Raw genomic sequence first — 19603 nt, forward strand, 5'->3', positions numbered from 1 at the left:
TCTGCTATGTTACATTACTATGCTTTGACACAAATACTATGATTTGGCAGAAATACTATAGAATAGCAGAAAAACTAAGATTTAGCACAAATACTAGAATATAGCAGAAATACTCTGTTTGGTCACAAACAGTATGCTTTGGCACAAATACCATAATTGCGTACAATTCCTATAATATAGCAGAAATACTATGATTTTGCAGAAATACTGTTTTAGCGGAAATACTAATTTTAGAAACATAATACCTGATCAAAACTTTAAAAACACTTACTAAAGACTTTCAAATTATTTTAATCCCCCTATTAAAAGTGGTAGACTTTTAATTATGTCAAGGTTTTCTTTTAATTCCTTTAATATTTGGTCAAGTACTGAAAAGTGTACACCTCAATTTGAAGATTTGCGGACAAAAAATTATAAATAATTCAACAAATAATTCACCTGTTCTGATGTGTATTCTTCTCTACAGGAAAAATGCCACGTCAGATGACAGAATGCCCAATATGCTTGATTCCATATGTTGCAGTTGGGCAGCATTTAAAAAAATACCACCATGTTGTAAACAAAGAAGAATTACATTTACTGCTAAATTACTGCTCTACAGTGTAAGTCACTGTCATACAGTATATGAAAAAACATTGCAACAATTTAAAGTGGTAGTTGTAGTTACATTTGTCAAACTGGATGTGATATGCAGTTACAGGGGCAGGCTGGACTGTCCAGTATGTAAAGCTAAAAACCGTATAAGACTGGACAAGCACTTGGAAAATGTCCACTGTGAGATTGAGGTTAGTGTTTTGTATAGCTTACATTTTGTTGTTAAATTAGAATGCATTCTTATGTGACATGTTTCACTAACTTTCTCAAACATTGCTGTTCTATTGTTTATACCCTTTCAGAAATCAGATCACAAGAAAGTAATAAGGACAGCGAAACGATTGGCTAATCTGAAAGCCCTCAAAGCTCTCAGACGTTCAAATCCACAGCCTCCAATGGTGACCTCACTGGACATAGAGCAGCTGACTGAAAGCAGTGATCAAGAGGAGCAAAGTGATAGCAGTGATACCCGTGAAGAATCTGCAGAGATTAGAGAAGACAGCTCAGTCCATTCCCCTGTCAATCAGTCAGATGATGCTCAAGTCCAACATCAGAATTGCAAAAAGTGCAAAGAACTGGATTTGTTACTTCAACTCCTGAAAAGGAATCTGAAAAGTCTGAAATCCACTAAGGATAAACTTGGCTTCAAACCTCTCAGCCCCCCAAAGCGCCAGAAGTAAACGTGACCCAACAGCCCGGCTTCCTAAATTTGGTATGAATTCTTTGGCAATAATATTGTTTCTTGTGTAGTGTAATGTGAATTTTTAGAACTGGTTGTTCTATTTTGGAACTCACATCCCGCTAATTAAACAGATACTACTAATTAGCAATATCTTCCAAATATCATTGTCAACCACTTGAATAAGAAGTATGTTTTCTGTACTTCATCAGTTTGTCATGACACTTCTAATTGCTATGTTGTTACTACACTTTATTTTAAACAGAGAAAGTCCTGAATGCTTGGTTTCAACACATTTGTGGAACAAGTAAAAAGGACGTCGAAAACGCCAAACAACGGGTCCAATATGTCCGTGCCTGGGCATATTTCATGTCTCACAATCAAGTCCCTGCAATGATGTTTGCATTTATGGACAACAGAGAAAGACTGACTGAGTACATTTTTACAAATTTCTGTGATATATTAGTCCAGTAATCTCAATAATACTAAAGTGATTACTGATTTGTGTTTGTTTGTGGGGCTTTTTTAGATGGACAACTTATCTGAATAAACATGCCGTGACAACCAAAAGGATTCGGATTGGAAATGTGAGGGCGTTCTTGAAATTTCTAATTGATGCACAACTGCCAGAGGTCAGAGCCTCCCGTAAGGCTTTAAAGGGGACATTATTTGCTCTTCAGTCAGAAATGAAGAAGAGCAAAAGGGAGTTACAAACCCACAGGCAAGCCATCCGGATCAAAAAATCACGTAAGATCCAACTTTACTACTTAGTTGTTACCTAGCATGTGCAATAAATAAATCATTTATAGATGTCATGATATCATGACTGTGATGTAGTGAGGAACAAGGACTCAAAATGTTGTAATGTAAGGTATAATTGTATATAAGTAGGTCTTTTGTGCATTGTATATGTACAGTGGTATGCAAAAGTTTGTGCACCCCTGTTGTTTTTCAGGATGTTTCTTTATAAATCATTGGTTGCTTGAATTAGCAATTTCAATTCAATATATCATAAAAATCTGTATTAGGTCTGAAATACAACCTGTTTTATATTTACATCATTGCGTGCAGCATGAATGAGCATGACTGGAGCTGCAGGAACATAAAAACATTCTGTGTCTTTTAGAAATGCTTGTAGATCCTGTCCACATCACTGATTTTCTCAAGAAGGCCACCACACACATCCCTGAAGCACTTGGTAAGTGTGTAGTTCATTTCTCCATAAGGACAACTCTAATAGCCCCAATAATATCTCTGTTAATGAGAAATTATATAATATTTACTTACCAGCTGTAATCTGTATGTATATATAGTTCAGAATCTCAGATTTACAGAAATATATGACAGAACTTTTTGCTTTCAATTATAACAGACTGCTCATTTATAATCACTTGTTGGACTTTTTGATTTTTCTTCAAATATATAATACATATACAAACAGTAGCATTTGTGATGTTTATATAGGATTATATTAGGGGGAGTATATAGCAATATAAGGGATATGCTCCCCTATCCCTTGTGTCTTACTGTGCAACCTCTATGTTACTCAATAGTCGAGCTTGAGAAAAATCCCACAACTGAGAACCTAGACTGGTTCTATGGTCTTCTGGCTGGATTTGTCATCTGCACAACTGGGCACAGAAGAGGCGTCATATCAAATATGACAGTTGAGGAAGTTGGCACTGCTGAAGCAGATGGTGATGGCCGGCGGATAATCAGAGTAAAATCATTAAGCAATTATTTCTCTCCCTGATTAAAGATATTTTCTTACCAGCGACATCAATGACTGTGTGCAATGTAATTTAGTTGCTGATTCTTTTACAGGTAAAAGAGCACAAGACCAAAGAAACATTTGGCTATGCACTTGTTCCCCTAACGAAAGACGAATACATATGGTTTCACCGCTTTGTGAACCACCGCCACAGATACCTTGGTGTATCATCACAATTGATTTTTGCCAACACCAATGGAGGGCCTTATGCTAAGATGCTGACGTCATTTCAAGATGCATGGAGGAAGTTTGGTATCCCAGGAAAACCAACGTTCTCTATGATTAGGAGCAGCATCAGCACTTTTGTGAGTAGTTTCCACTTTATGGTGATTCAGTGTTTTTACCTTCCTATCCTTTTAGAGGGATGATATAAGACAGTCACCCTTCCTGGTTCTTCTCCCAGTGTTTTAATGTTGAAAGGACATTTCTTTTTCTTTATATTGTCTTCTGTTGTACTTCTTTTTGTGGTTCTGTCCTTAGCTCTGTAAATCTCCTTGAAAATGTCAAATGTTAGTGCAATTAATAACATTATTTAATGTTTACATTTGTAGAGTGGGAGATTCTTGGGAACCCAAAGCAAGGTACAAGTCCACCGGATGATGTGCCATTCTGATGCAACTGCAGCGAGACCTTATGAGGCAGATTTAAACTTTGACGAAGCCTTCAAGTGCCGCAACAATGCTGCAAAGGCACTTGCTGTGAACAATAGAACCAGAGACTCTGAGGAATCTACAACCTCAGAAGACAATGAAGATGTGTTGCAGAGAAGATATGCTGGACCAAAGAAAAGAAAGACTAGTCAAAATGCCAGAAGAGGAGAAATTGTGAAAAAGAAGACCAAACAGCACGCAATCACCATTGACACAGACAGCAGCAAAGATGAAAGTAACAATGAAGTCAGGAAAGTCATTGATCTGACAGCAGGAAACACATCTGGAAAACACCAACATAAACAGAGTGGCAGGGGAAGAGCAAAAGTGACTACAGAGAGTAGTGAAAGTGAAGATTATGCTGATAACTGTGAACACATTGACCTTACAGCAGCAGGTACATTGGGATCCACCAAAGTTAAAGATAATGCTAAAGAAAAGGGAAAAGCCACAAAGGACACAGGACATTTCTATAGTCATACTCAGTTTCTTAAAAACAAGTCTAAATGTTGGGAATATCCTAAAATTATCTTAGAAAGAATTGCAATCCAAACACAAATACAAAAAGTTGTTAGACCAAACGGCACAACTGAGGGTGTGAACCAAACACAGACAGAGACAATAGATGAAGACAATGAAGCCTTGAGGCCAGAAAGTTTGTGTGAAAATGAAAACAGTATGCAAACAGTGACTACAGATAACGAAGAAGACAAAGCTGAAGATGAAAATGGTCCCTTGTTGAAAACAACAGACATAGACCAAGAAGTTTCCAGTGGACTAGTGAGAAAAACTACAGAAAAAATAAAAGGAATGAGCACAGAGGACATAGGCAGAGATAAACATGGACCACAGAAAAAGACAACTGAGGAAAAATGCAATTTGAGATCAGAAGGAACAACAGAGGAAGGAATGAGAACACAGACAGAGACTATAGAAAAAGAGAAAGGATTGAGCACAATTGACATAGCTGAAGATAAAAATGGGCAACACACAATAACTACAGATAAAGACAAAGCACTCCGCACAGAGGACACAGACATAAAGGAACAGGGACCACAGATGGAGACCGCGGTCAAAGAAAAAAATGATTTGAGAGAAGAAGGAACAACTGAAAACAAAGACACAGTTAGAGTAAAAGAAGATGGCCCTGGGACTAGCTATGAGTCTCCAGTGGCACACCCAAAAAAGAGGAAAAGGTCTAGGGGTTAGGGGGTTAGGGGAAATCAAAGTTGGGAGTCCGGTCCCCGAAGGGGGCCGGGCTCCAAATGCACTGTCCATACCTGCTCCCATCCCGGGCGTCAGGGCCCCCCACAGCATGCCCCAAGAGGCTGTGATCGTCCAACGGACCGGTATGATGTCCCTATCCCGTCTCCAAAAATTACCCGCAATTAGGTTATTAATGTAATTTTGTTTTGTGTTTTAATAATGTACTTTATCTTTTTACATGCTTTCTTTCTGTGTTTCCTTTTTTCTTTGTTTCTCTTTGTCTTTCACTTCTTTTTCTCTATTTGTTTTCCCTTTTCTTGGGTTCTCTCTTTTTCTTTTTACGTGACTTGCTTGTCTTTTCACTTTGCTTTCTTTCTGTGTTTCCTTTTGTCTTTATTTCTCTTTGTCTTTCACTTCTTTTTTTCTCTATTTGTTCTCCCTTTCTTGGGTTCTCTCTTTTTCTTTTTACGTGACTTACTTGTCTCTTTACTTTGCTCTCTTTCATATCTTTGTTTGTCCCACTGTTGTTTACTTTGTTTACATTTGTTTTTCTCTTTGTTTTCTTTCAACACTTTATTTATATTTGTCTCTTAATGGCACCCCCTGTCCTTTTTGACATCCCGTCCTATGTTCACTCTATTTGTATTTATGGCACCCCCTTCCTTTTAATCCTTTCCGTTATTTGGTGTACGTACGTTATTCTTTGTTCCTTTCTGTTCATTTCGGCCGTCGCGACGTTTCGGCCGATATAGGCCTTCCTCAGGCTGGCCCAACATGTCTGAATGTGTTTTCTGTGTGCCTCCCTTGGCTTTTATAGTGTGCTGTCTCCTCCCACTCTTCGGCTTTCCGTTTCCTTATTTTTCTGTTTAATGTCCTTAATGTTTTGTCCTGTCTTTTAGTGTTATGTCCAATTGTTTTGTATCCTCCAAATCCTCCTTTTAATTTTTTGTCCTAATTGTATGTATGTCTTTATTGACTTTTGTGTTTTTGTCCAATTGTTTTATGGGGTAGGGGAAGGGGAATGAAACTCCTCCCTGCACGAGGAGGGCAGGAGTGGTGCACCGGCCATACCGTGACCCTTCCCGCGGCCCACCACGTCATCGCCACCCCGTCTTCCGTGTCCGTCACTCTCCAGGTCCAAATTCAGGTAAGTACCTTCCTTATTTTAGGCTTCCAGGTAAGTACCACATTTTAATTGTTTTTTAATCAAATTGTTCTAATTTTCATTTTTCTTTCAGGTTTTCAATTGTTTTTAACTGTTTTTACTGTGTTTGTAATAAATTTTCCATTTTCCCAATTATTTTTGTCTCCGTGTTGTTTTTATGAATTCCCAATCTTAGATTTTTAAATTAGTTTTTTAGGCCATTAATAAACATGAAAATGAATAAAGTTGAAATAAACCTCCCCCAAAAACAACAAACTAAAATAACAAACTAAAACAATAAACAAAACATTTTTTGTAGTGATGCATGGCCTGCGCTAGCTTTCGGCATTGTTGTGCCTTCTTCAGGCTGTGCTCATGCATCAGTGGCCAAATACAAATAAAGGAGACTTCTCTCTGCCCCTCCTTTTATAGGCTTTTTTGACTCCTCCCTACGGTGCTTTGTGTTTTTCCTTTTTTGGTTTTCGTTTTAGTTTTCTTACTCTACTTTCTTTAGCTTAACCCTATCCTTTTCCTTTCCTTTCTCCTTTCCTACCCTTGCTTTGCCTTCTGTTTCCTTTTACTCCTAATTCCTGCTTCCTTTCCTTTGGTTTACATACCCTCCTTTCCTAATTTCATACCTGGCCGTCATTTTTGTTTATTTCTTTGTCTCTTGGCCTTCATTTTGAATTTTACTTGTGGTTCTGTTCCTTGAGGTTAAGGTTAGGGCTGCACCATGGATGGGGCTAGGATTAGGGCCAGGATTGTGGCTGGTTAGGGTTAGGATGAGTGTTTGGGCCCCTCCTCCAATTGGAGGCGGGCGGTGCACGGGCCATCCCTCGGTAAGGGGCCTGGACCTTGGATTGTCCACGGCGTCCGCCATGGCGCACCAGGGTCCAGTCATAAGTCCACCCAACCATGGTGAGTTGGATGGAGGCAAGTGTTTTTTTATTGGTTTTTCTACCAAAGATTAAATTAAATTTTTAAAGTAAATTTTTAAAGCTTTAACTTAAATATGTAATTTTTAACTTAAATTTTTAAAGAAATAAAACAAAAAAAGAATTGGTTTTGAAAAAAACCCTTTAGTTATTAAAGAAAAAAGAAATCAAATTGTAATAGGCCAAAGAAATGAATTTGTGTGCCTATGTGGCAACGTTTCGACCTGTAAAGGTCTTCTTCAGGCCAGGCACACACAAAAAAAGAAATGGGAAACAGGCTTGCTCTCAGAGGTCTGCTCTGTCCGATGTCTTGGAATGAAATGAGCAGCGAGTGCCATCCCCTTCTATTTATACCCTCCCACTTTTTTTCAGTTCGAATTTAGTTTTAGAAAGCCAAATTAGTGTTTTTACCTTTTCGCTTTTAGTTTTTTGAATAGAATTTATACAAATGTATTTTTTAATCACTCCTCACTGGCAAAAACATATTTTTAGAAAGATTTTAATTTTTTAACCATGTAAATAATTTATAATCGTAGAAACAATTTTTTAACCACCTTTAACCATGTCTACTGTATTTTTTTATTATTGTGTATGTAGTATTTTTTTGTAAGTCATGAATTGAGTGTTTTTAATTAATTGTAAGTAATTTTTATCCAGTAATTAGGGTTAGGGCCAAATCAAAAAACATTTAATTATGAATTATGAACCCAATTAATTAGGGTTAAGGCCAGAACAGGGTTAGGGTTAGGGAATGAAGACTGACTCCTCCCCCCTCTTTCGAAGGCAGGAGGACGTGCACGGTCCATCCCCCAGGTGACCCGTTGCTGCTGGAAGTTGGACCGCCCAGGACGCCCCTGGCGCCTCCTGCGACGGACCACCGTCCACCCATCCTCATCATCAAAAAAAGCCATCGAGCCCGATGGGCTTTTTAATGTCTTGTTGTTTTTGGCAACTTATGAAATGTGTTGATTTTTATTATTGTGGTATCGCCTTTGTTATATAGTAATAATGTCGCCTTTGGTATCTAAGTAATCAAAAAGTAAGAATGGTAATGAAGGAAATAAAATAAAATGAAATAAAAAATTTTTTTAGTTCTTTTGTTACGTATTAGTTTTGTATTTATGAATTAAAAATAAAGTGAATCAAATTAAATTAAATAAAAGCAAATTGCAATATGTGCCGCCGCGACGTTTCGGCCCTGAAAAGGGCCTTCTTCAGGCTATGGGTTAGGGGTTAGGGTTAGGGGTTAGGGTTAGGGTTGAAGAAAAAGAACCTGTCCCTCCCGAAGGAGGAACAGGGCGTGCACGGGCCATCAACCCCGATGGTCCCCAGCCTCACATCCCTCTACCTCCATAAGTATTTTTGATTTTCAAGGTAAGTATTTCTTTTACAGGTTTTTTCTTTTCAGGTAAGTACGGTTTTTGTTTTAAATTTCAAAAGGTAAGTATTAGTTTTTTACAGGTTCTCATTGTCCGTGTCCGTTACTTTGGCTCGTTTCCAATAAAATTTTCCATCCCAATTTGTTTTCTGTGTGGTTTTTTCATTTAGTTTTGATGTATCTCTGATTTGAGCTTGTAAGGAAAATCAATAAAACATGAATCAAAACATGAAATAAAATCCCCCAAAATAACAAACTAAAACAACAAACTAACGTAAAATTGAAAAAATTAAATGAGTATGCCCTTGTCGCGACGTTTCGAAGGTGTTGCTTCTTCCTCAGGCGAGGGCATACTGAAGAGCTCTGTGTTTGAGGCTCCTATTTATACTCTCCCTCTGATCAGGGGGTTAGGGTTTGGGAAAGAGAAAGGGGACCCAGCAGCCGCTGGACCCCCTTGGAGGCACGCTCACGTCGAATGAAGTGGGCAGATGTCCCCCGTTCAAAAAATTGCCCATATAGGGTGATAATTGGCCAACTGCGCATCGTTGGGCCGTCGCGACGTTTCGGCGTAACTTGGCCTTCTTCAAGCTGGCCCAACGTGTCTTCTGTTTGTGTTGCATGCCTGTCTCGGCTTTTATACTGTCTGTCTCCACCCACTTTGGGTTTTCTGTTTTTTATTTAACTTCCTTTTCTTTCTCAGTTTGCTCTTTAACTTGTCTCTGTTTGTTCTTTAACTTTCTTTGTTTTATACTTCTGTTTCTCAACTTGTTCTTTTTCTCTGTTTGTTCTTTAACTTTCTTTGCTTAATACTTCTGTTTCTCAACTTGTTCTTTTTCTTACTGTGCTCTCTTTGTTTTTTTCTGTCCTTCTGTTGTTGTTTATCCTTTTTATATTTTTAAATGGCACCCCCTGCGTTATAGACATCCCGTCCTGTATTTTTCCTTTTTTGGCACCCCCTTCTTATTTATCCTTTCCAGTTCTGTGGCTTTTACGTGTTTCCATTATTTTTTGGCTTTTTTTTTTTTTTAAAATTTTTTAGTTTTAGGAGGGAGGGAGGGAGGGTTTTAGGGGTTAGGGTAAGGGCAGGAGGGAAGGGGTGGTTAGGGTTAGGGCAGGGAGGGCGGGTAGGGGAATCACCCACTCCACCGGGACCTGGCCGGGTAGGGTTTGGGAAAGAGAAAGGGGACCCAGCAGCCGCTGGACCCCCTTGGAGGCACGCTCACGTCGAATGAAGTGGGCAGATGTCCCCCGTTCAAAAAATTGCCCATATAGGGTGATAATTGGCCAACTGCGCATCGTTGGGCCGTCGCGACGTTTCGGCGTAACTTGGCCTTCTTCAAGCTGGCCCAACGTGTCTTCTGTTTGTGTTGCATGCCTGTCTCGGCTTTTATACTGTCTGTCTCCACCCACTTTGGGTTTTCTGTTTTTTATTTAACTTCCTTTTCTTTCTCAGTTTGCTCTTTAACTTGTCTCTGTTTGTTCTTTAACTTTCTTTGTTTTATACTTCTGTTTCTCAACTTGTTCTTTTTCTCTGTTTGTTCTTTAACTTTCTTTGCTTAATACTTCTGTTTCTCAACTTGTTCTTTTTCTTACTGTGCTCTCTTTGTTTTTTTCTGTCCTTCTGTTGTTGTTTATCCTTTTTATATTTTTAAATGGCACCCCCTGCGTTATAGACATCCCGTCCTGTATTTTTCCTTTTTTGGCACCCCCTTCTTATTTAGGGTTAGGGTTAGGGTTAGGGTTAGGGGTTAGGGAATGAAGACTGAGGGGTTAGGGTTAGGGTTAGGGTTAGGGTTAGGGTTAGGTGTTAGGAAACTATAGCTTAGATGTTTTTTAATTCAAACTTTGGTGCACGGTCCTAGGAATTACTGAAGCATCCCATCTCCACTTACTCCGCTCTTCTCCTTCTCTCCAGCATACTCCTCTTCTTCTTGGGTGCGTCTTGTACCTTCTTCCATATGTTGTCAATCATAAAACCATCCCCCAATGTCTTTATTCCCCCCAGGCCATAAGGCAGACTCATTGAAAGTTCCAGCACTGTCACCAATACTAAAAAGGTCCCAAAGCCATATTTCTCCCATGACTCCCTGGAGGGGATGTGACCTCCAAGAGAAAAGGTTTTTATCGTTTTTGATTTTCTTATTCATTTTCAACAATAATCACACTCCATGCAGTTAGTAATTATAATGAATCCTCACACTGTTAGTGTTACACTCTGTTCAAAACAACCTCCATGCAGTTCTGTCATGGGGACCTATGGCAATCAGGGAAACATACTCAATATTGACAAGTAGTCTTTGTATTTTTTTTTTTTTTTTTTTTTTTTTTTTTTTTTTTTTTTTTTTTTTTTTTTTTTTTTTTTTTGGTGACATTTTGCTTAGAAATATAATTATGATCTGTTCACAGAATTTATGTTATAAAACAAACAACAGGTTTCCAGACCATTTTTTCTTTTTGAACTTTCTTTATTTCTCACCATACTTTCAAAGCCTGACCTATAATTCTAAAGATTCTCCCTCCCAAAGACATTGGAGTCTTAATTGATTATTTCAAACCATATACTGCATATACTTAATATTGACAATATCAAAGAAATACCAAATGTACTAAAAATTCTACACCCACAAAAGAAATATTTAAAAATGACAATAACATCCTGGCATCAAACTCTCTCCATCTTACTCCGCTGACCGACCGACCAGCCCGGGTTGGCCTGTAGGCTCACGATGCTCAGGGCCTCCTCTGTGCGTTCCCTGAAGTGAGTGGCCACTGTGGAGCGCAGCTGATCTGCCCGTGTGGCATACCGGTGTTGCTGCAAGCGCGCTCCCAAACAGGCCCAAATTCCCCCCACATACATTAGCCCACAATACTACATCGTAAGACCCGCGCTGAGTCGCAGGCCTTCACACCAGCTGTCAAAGATACTTTTAGCCGTCTCACTCGTCCAATGAATGCCATCAGCTGTGGTATGGAAGTATTGTTGAGGTATACACGGTAAATAATTATAATGTGTACTGATGAAGTTATTGATCATAGTGAGATTTGACTGTTGGAGTTTGGATAATGATCTGGAAAAGTGAATGTGGGCTACAAAAATGTCCGCACTCGAAAACACGGCTTTCGCCCCATTCACCACCTTGCGTAGTTGTTTAATTGAGGTCTTCTGGGGGTCCTGATCCTTATTATTAAGGCCTACAGACAAGATCACCATTTCCGCATTTTCACACACCGGCGTCATTTCCAACAGGTTGAAGAAATGGTAAAAGTTCGCACCCGGGTAGCTCTCCACCTGAATCTGATCATTCTCAAAGGGGGGTATTCTATTTAGATTGGAGTCCCCCAAGAAAACTACCGGTTTATCAACTTTGATTCTCCAATCCTGTAATTTCCTACTAGGTCTCGCCCGATGGTACGTAGGTGTATAGTAACCCCCCTCTGCGCCCCTCGTCTCCGCCTCCGCCCCGACCGGCTCTCCCTTTCCTGTGAGCCCGCGCCCGCTATGAGACTCCCTCTGCTTTATTTGCCGTACGGTTTTAAATTCTGCCACCGAGCCCTCGCTCTCATTATCCTCCTCATTCAGGTGAAAATTACTCTTAATATTATAATAGTGGGGATCAGAGCGGTCCAATGAGTCACTGCTCAGGTTTCCCGCCGGCTCCTGCTGTTGCAGGGCCTCAATCGTCATTTCACCCACTACCTTGTCACCTGTTTTAGCAGAGGTTTGGATTTTTACTCGCTTTTGTTGTTTCATTATAGGGTCTGGACCATTCGTCCGGTCTCCTGCGCGAGACGTGGAGCAGGAAACTGAAGGGGTGGCAGGCTCAGATGTCAACCTGTTCGCGGCCGTTAAGGGCAAGTCACAGCGCACAATATTTCTAGGACGCACAGGGGGAGAGCACAAAGAGGCAGGCAGAATGTCATCGGTTTCATCTAAATCAACCACCACGTTTGATCTAATTCTGGCTGTTGTCTCCACCCTACTCCCACCCTCTCCCGTCTTCCCCCCATCTACATTTCTCCCCTTCGGGAGAGCTCCCGCGGTGGCCGGCGCACGGGCATTCACAGTCTGAAGCTCATTCAGCTCTTCTACAATAGTTTTCCTTTTTCCCAACGATAGGTTTTTCTGATAGGAAACATTTTGTATATTACTGCTACTAGCAGTCTGGTTTTTAACCACTGTAGGTAAGGGCGGAAATTCATTATCATCTCTCAGATCAATCGGCATTACCCCCGATCTTCCCCCCCTCTGTACTGTGTTCTGTTCCCGTGTGTGGCCGGCCTCCGAACGGGCCCTCCCTCCACCCTCTTCCCCTGACGATTTGAGCAGAGTTTCAACTGTTGATATTGTAGAAACTCGTAATCGAGCCCCGTATCTTTTAAAAGCCCACGTCTTTGCCACTTGAAATGACACCTCAGTCTTTCTAGTTCCCTTTAAAGATTCAATAATAGTGGCATAATGATCATAAAGAATATCTAGATTTTTGGACATCCAAGAGTCTGTGTTTTGATCAAGTTGCCTCCTAACTTGTTCTGTGGGCGCAGCCGGTTTTATAAAACTAGAGAGCCTGGACACCTGTTTAATCATACCCCTGGGGTACAAGCCCGTGTCGCGTGCTTCTTCAATCACACTTTTATGGTGTACTGTCCGTATTAATTTAAATATATTCTTCGCACTCGTCCTTGTGTCAGTATCAAGTGCACGCCTTGGTGCGGGAGCATCTTGTCCTCCTTGTTGTCTGACACGTCTCATGTTCGGGCGACCCCAACCCTCCCCGTGCCTCGTCCCCTCCCGACCCCCAGCATGCGTAGCCAGACCGTCACCAGACAAACTTTCACCTAAGGTTTCAAAATTATTGTTTTGTACCTTATATTTGTCAGTGGGGAGCTCACCTGAGTTTCTTTGTGTTTGTTGGACCACTCGATTCAGGCTCAGTGATCTCTGCCTCCTCCGTGCTCTTCGCTGGTGGCGTGGAAACGTCCATCCGCCATCCTGCATGTCGTTTTCTGGCAGTCGTGGCGTTTCCGACCGGTGTGCCTCCATCCTGGACCCGAACAATATGGTAGTCCCACCGACCACGGGCGTCCCCGCGTCAGTGTCTGTTGGTCGGTGTAGACTCAAAAGACAAGAGGGTTTAGGTGCACAAACCGATGCCTCGCTCAGATCCAACGCCACCTCTCACTACTCGTTTAGAGTTCACGGTCACTTTACTACAGGTGAAATAAAAACTCCCCACTTTACAGTTGTAAAAAAAGTTTGTCAATTAAAATAGTCTTTCATGTGACTGGGCTAAACAAAGTTACTTGTTGCCCATCTCTGGAAGGGCTAAAAAAAGTCGCCTTTCTTCCATTAAGTTTGGTCTAGCGTTCCCTGACGTTTCGCGGAGTTACCGCTTCTTCAGAGGGATACATGCTACTAGGTGTCCGGAAGGAGCGAGGCATTTAAATACATTTCCTGGGAGATGCCCAAGTCCTGGGCCCCTCCCAGGATTGGTAATCATAGGTTACATGGGTATTACATGTGACCAAATCCCTCCCCAATAAAAGGTGCCCAGGCCTCTCTCTAAAAAAACAACAAAATTAAAAATAAGAATAAAAACCTTTAAAATATCATATGGAATTAATAAGAGAAAATAAAAATAACCATAAAAAATTGTAAAAAGAATATAAACCCATGATATAATTTTTATAATTAAAAACATCATCCTGCTGAGGATGGTTTAATAAAATATATGTATATATGTACACATATAAAAAGACATTATTTTATAAGAAAGAAGGTGAACACAAAATAATATCTTCTAAAAAGCAAGAGGGATGGAAAAAAAACAAAGCTAAAGTTAAGACAAATATAGATCAAATGGGAATGGAGAGGAAAAATATAATTAAAAAACTAGGTAAGGGAGTGGGGTCCGGAGGGAGTCTTAGGGCTGTCGCGGACCGGGGGGAGAACCCGACAACGGGTAACATCCGGAGCAGGAACGTGAAAAACAGGGAAAGAAAGAAAAAAGAAAATACATAAAAAAATCTACAAAAACTAAATAAACAATCAATCCATATTCACCTTCATTCCAAAAATAAAAAGGCTATATAAGGCAACCCATAATAATAAGAACCCTATATTAAAAATGGCTTTTTAAGAGCAATTAAATAAATAATCAGCGAAAACCACAACTTGAAGGGCTGCTTTTCCTATTGCACTAGGACAGCCATTATACTCCCCAATAGATGATGGGGGGAAGACATCACTACAACGAAATCAGGTAAAAGGTCCAGTCGGTCAGCGGAGGCCTCAAAATAAATAAGAGGGCAAATTAATTCTTATTTCATGGCCACCTTACCCCAAATGCTTGGCATTATAAGATATTAACTCCCCACCATGAGGTTTAAGTTTCCCAAATGCAGTTACCAACTGTTAATATTTCCCCCAAGATGTTAAGTTTAGGGTCATGCGGTCTGGGCAGGGTCATCTTCCCTTTTAATTCTCCCGTTCTAATAGTGTCTGCCAAGCCAAAGTGGTTAGGTTTAGGGCCATGTGTCTGGTTAAGACCATCCTCCAAATTATCCACATTCTAGTGACACTTTCTTAAGGCAAAATGGTTAGGTTTAGGATCCAGTAGCCTGGGTAGGCTCATCCCACAGGTTATACACAATGAAGATACAAAAAAAGAAATTGTTAAATTCAGATTATTAGATCTTTTTGAAAAAAAACAATTCAATAAACTCAGTAATCTCCATTTGTCCCAAGGAGATGCTGTTTTATGTTTCAAGGAGTAGTCAGTCTGTTTATTAAGAGGTCCTTTTAGGAATCGTGGATGGATGTCAGATACAAATTCCTGGCACAGGCTGGTTAGGTGTTAGGAAACTATAGCTTAGATGTTTTTTAATTCAAACTTTGGTGCACGGTCCTAGGAATTACTGAAGCATCCCATCTCCACTTACTCCGCTCTTCTCCTTCTCTCCAGCATACTCCTCTTCTTCTTGGGTGCGTCTTGTACCTTCTTCCATATGTTGTCAATCATAAAACCATCCCCCAATGTCTTTATTCCCCCCAGGCCATAAGGCAGACTCATTGAAAGTTCCAGCACTGTCACCAATACTAAAAAGGTCCCAAAGCCATATTTCTCCCATGACTCCCTGGAGGGGATGTGACCTCCAAGAGAAAAGGTTTTTATCGTTTTTGATTTTCTTATTCATTTTCAACAATAATCACACTCCATGCAGTTAGTAATTATAATGAATCCTCACACTGTTAGTGTTACACTCTGTTCAAAACAACCTCCATGCAGTTCTGTCATGGGGACCTATGGCAATCAGGGAAACATACTCAATATTGACAAGTAGTCTTTGTATTTTTTTTTTTTTTTTTTTTTTTTTTTTTTTTTTTTTTTTTTTTTTTTTTTTGGTGACATTTTGCTTAGAAATATAATTATGATCTGTTCACAGAATTTATGTTATAAAACAAACAACAGGTTTCCAGACCATTTTTTCTTTTTGAACTTTCTTTATTTCTCACCATACTTTCAAAGCCTGACCTATAATTCTAAAGATTCTCCCTCCCAAAGACATTGGAGTCTTAATTGATTATTTCAAACCATATACTGCATATACTTAATATTGACAATATCAAAGAAATACCAAATGTACTAAAAATTCTACACCCACAAAAGAAATATTTAAAAATGACAATAACATCCTGGCATCAAACTCTCTCCATCTTACTCCGCTGACCGACCGACCAGCCCGGGTTGGCCTGTAGGCTCACGATGCTCAGGGCCTCCTCTGTGCGTTCCCTGAAGTGAGTGGCCACTGTGGAGCGCAGCTGATCTGCCCGTGTGGCATACCGGTGTTGCTGCAAGCGCGCTCCCAAACAGGCCCAAATTCCCCCCACATACATTAGCCCACAATACTACATCGTAAGACCCGCGCTGAGTCGCAGGCCTTCACACCAGCTGTCAAAGATACTTTTAGCCGTCTCACTCGTCCAATGAATGCCATCAGCTGTGGTATGGAAGTATTGTTGAGGTATACACGGTAAATAATTATAATGTGTACTGATGAAGTTATTGATCATAGTGAGATTTGACTGTTGGAGTTTGGATAATGATCTGGAAAAGTGAATGTGGGCTACAAAAATGTCCGCACTCGAAAACACGGCTTTCGCCCCATTCACCACCTTGCGTAGTTGTTTAATTGAGGTCTTCTGGGGGTCCTGATCCTTATTATTAAGGCCTACAGACAAGATCACCATTTCCGCATTTTCACACACCGGCGTCATTTCCAACAGGTTGAAGAAATGGTAAAAGTTCGCACCCGGGTAGCTCTCCACCTGAATCTGATCATTCTCAAAGGGGGGTATTCTATTTAGATTGGAGTCCCCCAAGAAAACTACCGGTTTATCAACTTTGATTCTCCAATCCTGTAATTTCCTACTAGGTCTCGCCCGATGGTACGTAGGTGTATAGTAACCCCCCTCTGCGCCCCTCGTCTCCGCCTCCGCCCCGACCGGCTCTCCCTTTCCTGTGAGCCCGCGCCCGCTATGAGACTCCCTCTGCTTTATTTGCCGTACGGTTTTAAATTCTGCCACCGAGCCCTCGCTCTCATTATCCTCCTCATTCAGGTGAAAATTACTCTTAATATTATAATAGTGGGGATCAGAGCGGTCCAATGAGTCACTGCTCAGGTTTCCCGCCGGCTCCTGCTGTTGCAGGGCCTCAATCGTCATTTCACCCACTACCTTGTCACCTGTTTTAGCAGAGGTTTGGATTTTTACTCGCTTTTGTTGTTTCATTATAGGGTCTGGACCATTCGTCCGGTCTCCTGCGCGAGACGTGGAGCAGGAAACTGAAGGGGTGGCAGGCTCAGATGTCAACCTGTTCGCGGCCGTTAAGGGCAAGTCACAGCGCACAATATTTCTAGGACGCACAGGGGGAGAGCACAAAGAGGCAGGCAGAATGTCATCGGTTTCATCTAAATCAACCACCACGTTTGATCTAATTCTGGCTGTTGTCTCCACCCTACTCCCACCCTCTCCCGTCTTCCCCCCATCTACATTTCTCCCCTTCGGGAGAGCTCCCGCGGTGGCCGGCGCACGGGCATTCACAGTCTGAAGCTCATTCAGCTCTTCTACAATAGTTTTCCTTTTTCCCAACGATAGGTTTTTCTGATAGGAAACATTTTGTATATTACTGCTACTAGCAGTCTGGTTTTTAACCACTGTAGGTAAGGGCGGAAATTCATTATCATCTCTCAGATCAATCGGCATTACCCCCGATCTTCCCCCCCTCTGTACTGTGTTCTGTTCCCGTGTGTGGCCGGCCTCCGAACGGGCCCTCCCTCCACCCTCTTCCCCTGACGATTTGAGCAGAGTTTCAACTGTTGATATTGTAGAAACTCGTAATCGAGCCCCGTATCTTTTAAAAGCCCACGTCTTTGCCACTTGAAATGACACCTCAGTCTTTCTAGTTCCCTTTAAAGATTCAATAATAGTGGCATAATGATCATAAAGAATATCTAGATTTTTGGACATCCAAGAGTCTGTGTTTTGATCAAGTTGCCTCCTAACTTGTTCTGTGGGCGCAGCCGGTTTTATAAAACTAGAGAGCCTGGACACCTGTTTAATCATACCCCTGGGGTACAAGCCCGTGTCGCGTGCTTCTTCAATCACACTTTTATGGTGTACTGTCCGTATTAATTTAAATATATTCTTCGCACTCGTCCTTGTGTCAGTATCAAGTGCACGCCTTGGTGCGGGAGCATCTTGTCCTCCTTGTTGTCTGACACGTCTCATGTTCGGGCGACCCCAACCCTCCCCGTGCCTCGTCCCCTCCCGACCCCCAGCATGCGTAGCCAGACCGTCACCAGACAAACTTTCACCTAAGGTTTCAAAATTATTGTTTTGTACCTTATATTTGTCAGTGGGGAGCTCACCTGAGTTTCTTTGTGTTTGTTGGACCACTCGATTCAGGCTCAGTGATCTCTGCCTCCTCCGTGCTCTTCGCTGGTGGCGTGGAAACGTCCATCCGCCATCCTGCATGTCGTTTTCTGGCAGTCGTGGCGTTTCCGACCGGTGTGCCTCCATCCTGGACCCGAACAATATGGTAGTCCCACCGACCACGGGCGTCCCCGCGTCAGTGTCTGTTGGTCGGTGTAGACTCAAAAGACAAGAGGGTTTAGGTGCACAAACCGATGCCTCGCTCAGATCCAACGCCACCTCTCACTACTCGTTTAGAGTTCACGGTCACTTTACTACAGGTGAAATAAAAACTCCCCACTTTACAGTTGTAAAAAAAGTTTGTCAATTAAAATAGTCTTTCATGTGACTGGGCTAAACAAAGTTACTTGTTGCCCATCTCTGGAAGGGCTAAAAAAAGTCGCCTTTCTTCCATTAAGTTTGGTCTAGCGTTCCCTGACGTTTCGCGGAGTTACCGCTTCTTCAGAGGGATACATGCTACTAGGTGTCCGGAAGGAGCGAGGCATTTAAATACATTTCCTGGGAGATGCCCAAGTCCTGGGCCCCTCCCAGGATTGGTAATCATAGGTTACATGGGTATTACATGTGACCAAATCCCTCCCCAATAAAAGGTGCCCAGGCCTCTCTCTAAAAAAACAACAAAATTAAAAATAAGAATAAAAACCTTTAAAATATCATATGGAATTAATAAGAGAAAATAAAAATAACCATAAAAAATTGTAAAAAGAATATAAACCCATGATATAATTTTTATAATTAAAAACATCATCCTGCTGAGGATGGTTTAATAAAATATATGTATATATGTACACATATAAAAAGACATTATTTTATAAGAAAGAAGGTGAACACAAAATAATATCTTCTAAAAAGCAAGAGGGATGGAAAAAAAACAAAGCTAAAGTTAAGACAAATATAGATCAAATGGGAATGGAGAGGAAAAATATAATTAAAAAACTAGGTAAGGGAGTGGGGTCCGGAGGGAGTCTTAGGGCTGTCGCGGACCGGGGGGAGAACCCGACAACGGGTAACATCCGGAGCAGGAACGTGAAAAACAGGGAAAGAAAGAAAAAAGAAAATACATAAAAAAATCTACAAAAACTAAATAAACAATCAATCCATATTCACCTTCATTCCAAAAATAAAAAGGCTATATAAGGCAACCCATAATAATAAGAACCCTATATTAAAAATGGCTTTTTAAGAGCAATTAAATAAATAATCAGCGAAAACCACAACTTGAAGGGCTGCTTTTCCTATTGCACTAGGACAGCCA

General features: G+C 41.0%; 1 long non-coding RNA gene across 2 annotated transcripts in view; it reads left to right on the top strand.

Moving 5' to 3' along the window:
* Window positions 1-19603, top strand: part of LOC146656498 (uncharacterized) — a 227714-nt gene that overhangs the window by 186768 nt on the left and 21343 nt on the right. Inside the window, exon 3 of one of the 2 annotated variants that reach the window (XR_014914220.1) lies at window positions 10649-10722. This is a non-coding gene — a long non-coding RNA (uncharacterized LOC146656498). The remainder of the gene's footprint in view (window positions 1-10648; window positions 10723-19603) is intronic. The other variant, XR_014914221.1, reaches the window with a different exon arrangement.

Source organism: Rhamphochromis longiceps, linkage group LG12 (genome assembly GCF_057381845.1).
Source record: "Rhamphochromis longiceps isolate RC_006_pf linkage group LG12, R_longiceps_female_GT1.1, whole genome shotgun sequence".
Classification (NCBI taxonomy): domain Eukaryota; kingdom Metazoa; phylum Chordata; class Actinopteri; order Cichliformes; family Cichlidae; genus Rhamphochromis; species Rhamphochromis longiceps.